We start from the raw sequence: 13,786 nt of genomic DNA, 5'->3' as shown, positions 1-13,786 counted from the left end.
GTAAAATGGTAATCATTTATAATCCTTGACTTATTTCATGCTGTTTGCAGCAAGGAGTTTAATAAGAGAACACCCTCGTTTGCCAATCAAGCAACAAGAAGGTTTTATTATTATTATTTTTTAAAAATATTTTTATTACGGTAGAATCCATGTCAATTCAACAACGGCTGTAACATGATGGTCTCGGATTTTTTTTAGAGTTTAACATATGTTAAAAATCATAAAAAATTAAGAAATATGTTGTTTTTTTTGCTTTGCGAAAAAAAAATTCCTAGGCCGAGGTACAGGCCGCAAAGATGGCGGTCCTGTCATGATTTCTCACTTGGGATTGTCGTCAAAATCTTTAAAGTACATTATCTCACGAACGGTAGAACATATTTTGTTGCGGTTTGTTTTATTGAAAAGGATATTTTTTTCTTGATAAAAAAATATGCAACGTTTTGAACTATGTGTTTTAGTTTTTTTTCCACAGTCTTTTGAAAAAAAAAAGTTTAAAATAATGTTTTTGATTTTTTCTCAAATATGTCAATTTCAAAAATGTTCTTTTTTCTACAGTTTATTAGTACCACTGAGCACTACGTTTTCTGAAAAGGAGAGCTTCCACTTTTTCGTTTAACAAATTTTAGAGGCATTTGAAAAAAAATGAGGGTTTTTAAGGAATTCTTTACATAATTGCAGACCTGTAAATCCAAGAAAACATTTCGCAACAAGTGGCCAGAAAACACTTTTAATTAAGTTATATAGCGAAATTTTCATTTCGAGTCTCCGTTTTATTCAGGATATGAAATTTAGTGAGAACATTTAGCTTAGCGATTCTTTCGGCGCTACCCTGAAAGGTTGCGTGGGGAAATACAGCGAATCGGTTGGAGACCACGTTCCAGTTTTCATATATAATAAAACTCCTGGATAAAGTAGAGACTCAAAATGAAAATTTCGCTATATAAACTAATTAAAAGTGTTTTCTGGCCACTTGTTGCGGAAATGTTTTTTTTTGAATTTTCAGGTCTGCAATTATGTAAAGAGTTCCTTAAAAACCCTCGTTTTTTCAAATGCCTCTAAAGTCTGTTAAACGAAAAAGTGGATGCTCCCCTTTTCAGCGAACGTAGGGCCCAATGGTACTAATAAACTAAAAAAATGAAAATTTTTGAAATTGACATATTTGAGAAAAAGCAAAAACATTATTTTAAACTTTTCAAAAGACTGTGGAAAAAAACTAAAGCACACATTTCAAAATGTAGCATATGTTATTAAACAAAAAAAAATCCTTTTAAATAAAACAAACCGCAACAAAATATATTCTACCGTTCCTGAGGTAATGTACTTTAAAGATTTTGACGAAAATCCCAAGTGAGAAATCATAACAGAACCGCCATCTTTGGCGACCTGTATTTCGCCCCAGAAAATTTTTTTTGGGGCATAACAAAAAAAAAGCATTTTTCAATTTTTTTTAATGAATTTTAACATATGTTAAGTTCAAAAAAATCCAAAACCATCATGTTACTGCCCTTACTGAATTGACATGGATTCTACCTTTTTTTTTAAATTTTATTTCTGATGGCAAGGCAGGTTACACTTATAGAACAAAAACAAGAAAACACGTGGAACAGTGAATAAGTTAACAGTAATCAACCGAAGTCATTGCCTCAGGCGATCTCTGGCTCTCCAATAAATGGTGATCTCGGAGTCGGTAAAGCCGCAAACAAGAAGGTAAACACGACGGTTATTTTTTATTTTCAAGAGTAGTAATTAAATCTGCTCCTGAATAGTTTATTTGTTGTGATGGAAGTTTATGATTAAATAAAAATCCTTCCAGGTTACTTGAAAATGAGATTTTCAATTCACAGCAACGTAAAAAACTCAAATTGATCTTAGAGATTTAAACTTAATTTTTCGGAAAGAGCGTTTTATAATAGACGGTATTATGAATATTAAGTGGTTTTAAGCAAAAAAAAAAAAAAAAAAAAGTTGAAAAATGTTTAAATGTTGAAATTTCATTTCAATAAAGCTGAAAAATATTAATCCTTTTAATCATTCCGTCCTTTCAGGCTTCACTTTTCTTTTAGGAGAAAAAATGAATTACTTGGAGATTTCTACTAACATTTTGAAATCATTATGATTATAAACGAAAAAATTAATGCTGGAATATGAAACGTGTATTTCTAAGAATTTGGAGGACTTTAATGATTGTTGAAACATTTTTTGTAGCTTAAAATACAAAAAGATAAGTTTCATCCAAGTTAAACAAGTATAATCATGGAACATTTTATTAATGGCGGCTTAAGAATGCTGATATTCAATTTGAAAGGCATTAGTAATGTTGTCATTAAGAATACTTTTCGTAACGGTTACATTTTCATCTAAGAGAGAGAGAAAAAAAAGCAATTGTTTTCATTGTTAGGGAAATGTTTTGAAATGTTTACATTTAGTTAGGTATTGAAATTCGCTTACATTTTTGGTGAACCAAAACAAATGTAATGTAATTAAAAAATATATGCAAGGAATAATAGAGTGTAAATTATACGGTAGAAAAAACATAACCTCTATTTAATTAAATAAGGCTGCATTCCGTAAAAAATTCTGATATGCTGTTCTGCGGCGAATCAGCATTAGGTACTTTCATTTGCACAAAAAATAAGTAAATAAATAAACTAATAAAATAATAGTTAAAAATAATTATAAAAAAATAATATAAAAAGTAATGCTGAGGATGAAACAAGATAAAGAAATAAATGATAACTTCAAGAAACTAAACTAAATCAAATAAGTAAAAAAAACTTTTGTAACATCTGATTCTCACAAAAAAAAAAAAAAAAAAAAAGTTAGCTAGAGCGTTGCACAGATTATACACAACTTACACTTTCTGAAACTAACGGTTTTTGTGTTATGCTGAACACATACCCCCTAACAGACGTCATTTGCTGAAATGAACTTAACTTGCTGAAATGAAATCAGAAATATGGTCAAAATGGAGATTTTGGTTGCCCTTATTAGTTTGTACATACAGGTTATTCCTCTAAAAGTGTAACATTACTGTTAAATGTTTTTTACAATAAAAACTTTACAGAATAATTCATTGAACAATATTTTTTTAATTTCATCTAATAACTTGTGTTATTAAAAGTATATATTTATTTCTTTGTAATTTCTTCCAGCAGTGTCTCAAATACTCTTATTTTTTTAGAGAGTTAATTTTTTTTATATTGTGATTGTTTTTTCCGATGAATAATGAATCGCGTCACGCAATAAATTCTCACCTGCATCATCAAAAAACAACATGCCATTTCTCATTAAAAGATGGTAGCAATGGAATCACATTTCATTTCTCATGATACAAGTGAGCCACCTTTTTTTCAGCCATTAAGAAGATGTGAGATTTTAGAGAAACGAGAAGACAGATTTTGTCTTAAAAATCAAATTTCATTTCAATCACATTTCATTTCCCATGATACAAGTGATCCACTTTCTTTTCAGCCAATAAGAAGATGTGAGATTTTAGAGAAACGAGAAGACAGATTTTGTCTTAAAAATCAAATTTCATTTCAATCACATTTCATTTCCCATGATACAAGTGATCCACCTTCTTTTCAGCCAATAAGAAGATGTGAGATTTTAGAGAAACGAGAAGACAGATTTTGTCTTAAAAATCAAATTTCATTTCAATCACATTTCATTTCCCATGATACAAGTGATCCACCTTCTTTTCAGCCAATAAGAAGATGTGAGATTTTAGAGAAACGAGAAGACAGATTTTGTCTTAAAAATCAAATTTCATTTCAATCACATTTCATTTCCCATGATACAAGTGATCCACCTTCTTTTCAGCCAATAAGAAGATGTGAGATTTTAAAGAAATGAGAAGACAAATTTTGTCTTAAAAATCAAATTTCATTTCAATCACATTTCATTTCCCATGATACAAGTGATCCACCTTCTTTTCAGCCATTAAGAAGATGTGAGATTTTAAAGAAACGAGAAAACAAATTTTGTCTTAAAAATCAAATTTTATTTCAATCACATTTCATTTCCCATGATACAAGAGAGCCACCTACTTTTCAGTCATGGAGAAGATGAGATTTTAGAGAAACGAGAAGACAGATTTTGTCTTAAAAATCAAGTGTCTTTATTTAGAATTTTCACCTCCATGAGCTAACTCGAAGTTCAGGTACGTAAAATAATGCAAAAAAAAAAAAAAAGCTAGTTACATGTTTTTATATGCTTAACATGTGCAGGTTGTAGCAACGAAGAAAAAATTTCTTTCCCAGAAAAACATGAGCCGAATATAAACAGAAATTTCTCAACTCTGTGATAGCCCTTGTCAATGTAATAATCACAAGGGTCAGAAAAAATAACGGAGGTGAAATAGGTCAATTTTAGACATTTTACCAAAATTATATATTATCAGTATGTTCTCATATTTTCTAATTTGGAAATTTTTTGATATTTTACTATTTTTAAACGCAAATGTAAAGTTAACGAAAAGGATAAGTAAAATGTAAGCTTTATTTTAATCAAGAGAACTTGGTGCTTTATTTACACCAATCATGAAAATTGCTTACCGTTTTGCATAATTATAATAATTACTTCCTTGATATTAAATAGGCCTCTGTTTTCGGACACTGAAAGATTTTTTTTAGTTTTCAGAATGGCAAAGGAAAAAAAAAGTCATGAAATTAGTAATCAACGGGGAGTAGTAATTAGTAAACATTTGGGGAACACAAGCGTAAAAAGAGAAAAATATAATATGACAAGATATATTATGACAGATATATTATGACAAGCCTTCTTCTTGTCATAATATATTTTCTCTTTTTACGCTTGTGTTCCCCAAATGCTTGTGAATCATTTCCAATCGATTCACATAGTTTTTTCTTGCAGTTTTTTTCTCTCCTCATTTCTTTCTTTTATTTGATTCTTATTTGTTCAATGCCTCTTCCTTACGTTTTTAATGCATTGATAACTAATTCCATGACATTTTTTTTTCCTCTGCCATTCTGAAAACTAAAAAAAAAAAAAAAATCTTTCAGTGTTTGAAAACAGATGCCTATTCAATATCAAGGAAATAATTACTTTAATTGTGCAAAACGGTGAGCAATTTTCATGATTAGTGTAAATACAACATCAAGCTCTCTTGATTAAAATAAAGCTTACATAAGGCTGGTAAAATTAAAGGAATACATGAAATGGTTTACAGAGGCCAAAGGAAAATCAGAAAAAAATGTAGAGAGTTAAGCAAATACAATAATATTTTAGGAAGTGTGGTGAAAAGTTTGAACTGATATTGAAAGATAACGTTTGTCCCACTTATTCTGTTAATTGGCCCAGTGAACACAGTACAATTCATAGAAGGTCGCGACTGAAAAAAGGTAGAAAAAAATGGGGGAACAACGCACAATGCTTAAGAAAATAGGATTAAAAAAATTGAAAACAATATTCAATAACGCAAAAAAACTGCAAGTAAATACCAGCAAAAACTTTGTAGAAGAGAGAAAAAACACAGAATCGCCTTGAAAAAAAGAACAAATTAATAACTGATCAATTAATTTCTCCGATAGTTAGAAGGAAACTACTCTTAAGTGAATTTAACGCTGCTAAAATTAAAGAGAATTTCAAAAATGGCAATTGTTATCTTTGTAAGCGCAATGTTGCAGCTGGTATTTAGTGGGAGAAAAATACATGAAAGAACTATTTTCGCATAGAACACTCAAGCTTATCCAGAATCTAAGAGAACTATGTCAAGCCTACAAAAGCATATTGAAGCAATAATAACTACAGTAAGAATATGTTTGCTAGAAGATAAATCTAGTCGTTTGTGTCCCGGAAAGAGAAAAACGGCAACATTGAATGAAAAAATGCAAAAAAAAAAAACGAATTTGAATTTTTGGCATATTGAATTCAAATTATGTTTTTCGCAATCACGAGCGTGTGTATATATGCATGCGCGTGTGTGTTTGTGTAGGCGCATGTATGTGGGTGCGTTTGTGTGAGTGTATGTATGCATGTGTGTGACTGCTGTGTATGTAGTGCTGTGCGTGTAGGCGTTCGTGTGTGTATGTAGGCATGTGTGTGTGTGTACGTAGGAATGTTTGTAGGTGTGTGTATGTATGCGTGTGTGTGTAGGATATGGACGCAACCTATACACGGTTTTCGCAAGAGGAGCAGCATCGTGAGGCCGGTCGACGCGACGGTGGTGCTGGCAGAGGGTGCTGGCGGGAAAATAAAATCAGCGTAACGCCGAAAACCGTCAAATAAGAACAGTAAGCAATCGTGATGATTGCTCAAAATAATAATAATAGTAATAATAATAATAATAATTTGAATTTTTGGCATCTTGAATTCAAATTATGTTTTTCGTTATCACGAGCGTGTGTGTGTATGAAGGCGCGTGTGTGTTTGTGTAGGCGTATGTGTGTTTTTGTGTAGGCGCATGTGTGTGTGTGTGTGAGTGTATGTATGCATGTGTGTGAGTGCTGTGTATGCAATGCTGTGCGTGTAAGCGTTCGTGTGTGTGTGTGTGTGTATGTAGGCATGTGTGTTTGTGTCTGTGTGCAGGCATGAGTGTGTGCAGGAGTGTGTGTGTGTGTAGGAGTGTGTGTGTGTGTGTTTTTTTTATTTTAATAATTTATTTACAGCATGCTCCATGACGCAAGTTATACCACATGCATCCACAATCAATTACATTCAGCTAAAGATGCATAGAGAACAAAACGTAAATCAGGTGTCCTTACAGCGACAGACAAAGATGAAAAACAAATAGCAAATTCAAAGTCACAGAAAATTAATACTGTGAATAAATTCAATGAACTGCACAATGTACTCATGTGCAGGCAAATTTTTCAGTTTTGGAGACCACGTTAGTCCACTTGTTATAACTTGTTTATAAAGTTAATATCGAAGAAAGTCATACTGAGGACAAAAGAATAAAACATGATCAAAAGTCTGAAGTTCATTCAGGTCGCAAGAGCACAGAGGGGAGGTCGCGTGATTGAATCTAAATAAATAAGTAGGAGTGTGTGCGTGTAGGAGTGTGTGTATGTGTAGGTGTGTGTGGTGTGTGTGTAGGTGTGTGTATGTATGCGTGTGTGTGTAGGATATGTACGCAATCTGGACACGATTTTCGCAAGAGAAGCAGCATCGTGAGATCGGTCGACCCGACGGTGGTGCTGGCAGAGGGCGCTGGCGGGAAAATAAAATCAGCGTAACGCCAAAAACAGTCAAGTGAGAACAATAAGCAATCGTGATTGCTCAAAAAAAAATGTCATCTTGGAAAACCTTTACCATTTTTTTTTTTTTTTTTTTGCATCGTTATCCACATTTTAAAACTAGTTACTTATTCTTTGTTTTGCAAACTTCGTCTCTTTTGGGTACCTATTCAAAGTCACTGCGTACTGTAGTCAGTTTACTATTAAAGTCAGCTCTTCGTGAACAAGCGCGATCAATATGTTTTCAGTGTTCGTTCAGATATTTTTGACGATTTGTGTTGATTTTTTTTGTATGATTAAACATTAATGTTACTCTCTAAGCTAATCAAGAGTTTACAATTTTTTATAGCAGTAATAATTAATTTTATTATTATATCACCTCCGTGACTAAAAGCTAACTTCCGTGAACAAGGTAATTTTATTTTATTTTTTTTTATGTATGAGTAAAATCATTGGAATTTAGTCGAGCCAGTGGTCGGAAAAACTACATTTTTTTTGTAGCGAACTACAACTACAACTACTTTAGTATAAATGTAGTTTACTACAACTACAACTACTTTTTTCAAAATGTAGCAACTACAAACTACTTTTAAAAAGTAGTCGCTACTTCGCTACTTTTTAGTTATTTTTTAAAAAAGTTAATCAATAAAAAGCATTCACTTATACACCGTTTGAGGATTGAACGAAAAAATTCATAAAATGATTTAGGTTAGTAAACTGAATCCATTTGAACATGGTTTGTTACCAAGTATTATTTATTCTTTCCTTCGCTTGCTGAGCTAATTTGTCATTCAAATATTTGTAACGACTTTTACGCATATTCGCTGCAAGAAAGGATTTAAACGTGGAAGGAATTCAACCTTAAAATGTTTAATCCTTTCCTGACAGTGAATATTTCATTCAAGAAGTGCAACTCGGCTACTTGAAAATGTAAATAGATGCAGTCATAATTTGTTTTAAATTTTATATAGACATACATGTACATAAAATTGATTTAGATGAGGAAAAACATCTTTTAAACAAAAGAGAAAAACTTTAATTTTCATTATATCAGTTAATTTTATAGGAACTTTTTTTTTTTTTTTTTTGCTGGAACTAATGAATTCATTTTGAGCTTCTAGCTAGAGGTCCGGACCAAAACACTATCTCCTTTCTTACGCCACTCATAAAATGAAATAAAAGCATTTTTTTAATTTCACCAAATAACCTCAAAAACTTACATTATTTAATAATTGACTTTTATCATGTTAATATATCCAACACCCAATCAAAAGAAAAGTAGCTTCTACTTTTGAACAAAGCCATTGCCTGTTTGGTGATATTTTGATAGTTGAAATTGTAACCGTAACTCCAGTGGATTAACTCTAAAACTCCAGTAGATAGCGTTAATTTTGTTGACCACTTTTTGGTTTCTTCATTCTCCTGAAATTACTCTTTGTCGAAATACAGCATTTCCCTGCATGTCAAACATTACCAAAGAATATTTTCAAATTATCATGTCGTGGCGTGTGTTTAATAGTTGATAACGTCAAGAGCGTTACTCGATCATTCGATAAAAGGAAAACTCGATAAAAGGAATTTTAAATAGTTTATTTAAAAATATATATATACTAGCAAAAATACCCGGCGTTGCCTGGGTCAGTAATAATTATAAGAAAAAATCGTTACTTGCTTTTGTTTTCTGTTTTAAGTGAAAGAACTTAAAACACATCTTTTTGCCGTGATTAAAAATCGAGCATCTTCCTTACTCATAAAACTAAAATAGCAATAAGTATAAAGAACAAAATAGTATTGATTTAGAAACGAAAACACTATTTAAGCATATACAAATTTCCAAAACATGAAATTAATCTTCTCATGTTTAAAAAGATTAATCTGTTGATACTTTTTTTAAAACATGGAGTCTAAAACCTTCTCTGTATGGCTATTGAAGTACGAAGTGTTTAAAAAAATGTAGCCGCGCTCGTAATCCCCTTATACTTGCTTTAGTTATTTTGGGAAATTTCAATCATTGTGAGCTCTTGGTGCGATTTTACCGAATTTGCGGGAATCGTTTTGGGATACCTTCGATGATGCTCCCCCCTTCTTTCCTTACTTTGTAAAACGATATGATATTAATTTTGTCGCCAGATGCTAAGATACTTTTGGTCACCATAAAATGGCGCTAAAGAGTTTTATCGGAAATGTTTCCAAAATAAGCAGTAAAATTTGGCGATTATTTGAAATTGTGCAAAAAGGAAAATTAATGGAAGTTTTTGTGGTGTTTATGGATTTGCCTAATTTAGTTGCTGGATTATTTAACACAGTAAAAAAAGTTTTTTAAAGATTCTTTGATTGGCGATATTTTGTTTATATGGTGAAAGCTGAGAAACATTATGACTTAGTCTTCGGCTTCAAAAACAGCGACGTTGAAAAAACTACCAATTGCATCAGCTACGGAAATCTTTCTGCAAAACTTTTGGCGATATTTCTGCTGGTTGATTGGATAATGAGTAAGTGTTCAATTAGCATAAATAATAATAAAAACCATAATTGCATTAAAGTTCCGTTTAAATGGAAAATGATCAGCCAAATCCATTTATTATTAGCCAATCTTGTAAAAAACGTTACTTTAAGATTTAACTTGAGAAAAGCCTTGAACAGTCAGACAAAACGCAAAAATATTCAACAATACAACAATTCCAACTATCAACTGGGAGTTGAGATGATACATTAAATAATGAATTGGGTTGATGAAAGCCTTCGAACATGGAACAAAAATGCTCATAACTCATTTTTTTTATACTACTTAGAGCTTTCTAGCAGATGCCATCTTCAGCAGAAAAATTAGCGCTTTCGATGGGCACATAATTTTGATACGTGCACGTATTTTTTCGTCCCCGAACTGGGGCATTTATGCGAAAATTGGGACTAAAATTGGAATAAAAAAGGAACTATCAATCGGATTTTTTTCGAACTACTCTATAAACCTTTACAGTACCAAAATGAACAAACGGTGAAAGTTTCAGCCAAATCTACCGGGTAGTTTCCGAGATCTTAGGGAACAAATTTACCAAACTCCATTTTTATATATATAGATGACATCTGAAACATGAAACATAACTAAGAATGCATACTTTACTTCAATGTGAAATTTTAAACTACAATGGACTCGCGCGACAGCGCGATTCTATTTAAACGAAATGGATATTTTGCGAGCTTTTCTCGAGTACTGAATTTTGGAGCTAACGCGAATTCCTCACCTCGTTCCACGAAAACTTTCGAGTGGGAATCACGGGGCTTAAGTATCACCTTCTTTACTGGCTACTAAATATTAGTTTTGTGAATAAATTTTCGCTTCCGATTCACTGAAAGCGGAAGTTCCCCAACCGAAACATCGCTTTGTTAATTTACAAATCACCACTCGCATCTTTTTCATTCTAAATATGAAGTTGATGAAACATAATTTCACATAAGCTGCTGTTCATCTAAAGTTTAAAAATGGAAGGAAAAATAGAAATCTCTGATAACTAAAGAAATGTAAAGATTTTCGATATGTTTGAACAACTAAAATGTGTATCGAATATAATTACAATATCTACTGTACAGTATTATTGTAGTGTTTCACTTTTTTTATTGCTACATACTATACGTACCGCAATGTTTCATTTTATGCCATTATCTCCCTTTTGATTTTTGTGCAACCTAACAGTATTTTTATTCAATAACATAGCTTTTTTAAAAATACAGTAAAGCTTCAGTTCTCTATGTTTAAATTTGGTAATAGAAGGTTAAGAAATGGGTAAAAATCATTTGAGGGATGTTTTCAAATGCTTCAAAATTATTGGTATGCTCATAAAAAATCGCATTTTTCCGCCTTTTCCACAACGCGAAATTTCAACCTACGCTGGGAGTCTTGGAACGCATCCCTCGCGTAAGTTGAGATTCCACCGTATATGCAGATGACATCTGACATGGATACCGAGAGCTTTTTCTCAAAGAGCATATTTGCAAGAAACGGAAAAATTTTCGTGATCATACATTTCTATAACACTCTGTAATATTTGTTGTTAGCCGGCCAAGCCAGTTCAATATCATCCTCTTCCATAACATTTACTGTAGCTTCCATACTAGGTGGATATTGACACAATAATTTCATTGACGTCTAAAATGATCATCCACGGGACATTCTCAGCTGCCAGAAAACAGAAACGCAGCATAGGCGCCATTTTGCATAGTTTTAGGGGAGGGGGGCAGATATTTTCCCCATTGTTTAGCAGGAGAAGTTCACATGGAAACTGATTTCAGTACAGATTAGAATTATTAAAATTTGACATTTTTAATAACTTATTTAATAATGGCTGGAGAAGAAATGTTTTTACATTTTTGTGAAGAAAAAAAGTACTATAAGCAAGGAAGTTCTAATTTCTAAAAGGTTGGGGGGTGGGGCTTGAGCCCCCACTTGCCCCCTATATGGGTGCCCATGAAACGCGGTACTGCATTAACAGTTATCGCTTATTCTTTCTATGCCATTCGATGTGAATATTGGGGAAATGTGAAAATGTCGATGCTAAACAAGTTACTGGCGTCAAACAGATAGAACGTATGGTGTCAATCTGACGTCAACTCGTATTTTTTAGAGTCTTCCGGACCTGATTAGTACAAGTTTTACTCGCGTAAGACTTGCACCAGTCAGATTCGTTTGAAACCTCGTTTCTTTCTTCTTCTTCTTTTTTTTTTTTTTGAAATTTTATTTAAAAGTAGTTTCCAGAAATTGCTACAAACTACTTTTAATTGTATCGAACTACTCGCTACACTACTTTTTTTGAAAAGTAGTGCGCTACACTACAAACTACTAAAAAATGTAGCTACTACAGTAGCGTCGCTACTTGTAGCGCGCTACTTCCAACCACTGAGTCGAGCCATTGTTTATCGCGATTAATAAGTAACAGTATCATGTGAGAATGAAAAAATAAAACAAAAGGTTTTGACATTAAAAATTATTTTTGGTTCAATAACTTCCTATTCTGGAGAATGACCTACATGTAAATGCGTTCCCTTGTCATGAAAATAACTATTGAAAATATATTTACTTACGTACATCCGTCACAAAATATCTATTCATAAAAGTTTTATGGTGATTAAAATAGAAATTTTGGTTTAAATTTGAGAGGAACTTCGAAATCATTCTCCGTCATTGTGCTTCTTTTTTCTCCTTGTAATAACTATTTTTACTTCATAAATTCCATTTCCCATTCGAGACAAATGCTCGACTGCGGCATTAAGTTAATGACTGTAAATTTATTAGTTACGAGAGTAAAACACATTTTCTAACAATGCACAAGGTTGGTAACGAAAAAAATCAAATGAAGCAGTGAGATGCAAAAGGATTTAAGTGGTCTTTCAAAAGTTTCTTATAAAATGCGTTTAAAGTTCAGATCATAGGTGTGCATTCATTAATTTTTTTTTCTTCTAAATCATGCTGTATAACAGCACCCACCAGTGCTACTAGTACTATCTCTTGTTCCAAGGCAGAGGAGAGATTCCCCTATTACGAGGGTCAGTCAGAAAGTTAGTTGCACTGCTCAAGAAAACAGAAAAATGATTGAAATTTTACAATAACTTTATTGTTATCTTAAAGCTCCATTCAAAATCTACTTTTTAACGTAACCACCTCCGTTATTTAAGCATTTGTCGAGGCGTGGTACAAGTTTTTCGATGCCTCCTGCACATGAATCCCGTCCAATGTCCGATAACCATTGTTGGGTTGCAGCTTTCACTTCATCATCCAAATGGCATCATCGCTTTGAAAGTTCTTGTTTTATGGGACCAAAAACATCGAAGTTAGGAGGTGAAAGGTTAGGGTGGCTTGGGAAGGTGATTCCACATTTCCTACCTAAATGTGGTCTTCCCTCACGCTCAGCGTCGTCAGTATGTGTACGTCCATTCTCAAACATGTTGCACCATTTCATGATAGTTCGACGTGACATTTTTACCATACACTTCATGCTACTGCACATAAATTTCAGTGCAGTTGCACGTTTTTGCCCACAAAATTGAATCACTGCACGCATTCCCAATTTGACGTTACTTGCAACTGTCGAGACATGTTTGCGACTGATAATCAGAAACATTGAACTTGTCCTGGGGAAGCCGCTATGTCACACGTTAAAAGTACATGTCTTAAGTATTGCCACAGAATTTCATCAAAATTGTCTTAGACGGAACATATTTACGAAGAAGTGCAACTTTCTTACTGACCTACTTATTTGCACTGGTTATCTCAAAAATTTCAATTTTGTTCTTTGCTTCTCACTGCCTCAAATAAACACAATTATATGAAGTTAAGTTTTCTTAATTTTAACACTTGTCCCACAATCTATTTTGTGAGGAATTGAATGGAAGAGTAAGAAACTTTGCTTTTTTTTCCAGTTACCCTAGTGTGCAGTATTTATAAGGTAAATGTAAACCTAAATTACAAATTAAAAATAGCTGGGATGGTTAAATTTGTAAGTAAATACTTTTAGTTACCTTCCACGTGACGATTAAAACTAGTTCAAACCAGATACTTCGCATTTGTAGATATACTGGAGAAGAAAATGTAAGAT

Source organism: Uloborus diversus, chromosome 2, assembly GCF_026930045.1.
Source record: "Uloborus diversus isolate 005 chromosome 2, Udiv.v.3.1, whole genome shotgun sequence".
Lineage (NCBI taxonomy): Eukaryota > Metazoa > Arthropoda > Arachnida > Araneae > Uloboridae > Uloborus > Uloborus diversus.
This window is presented reverse-complemented; position numbering follows the sequence as displayed.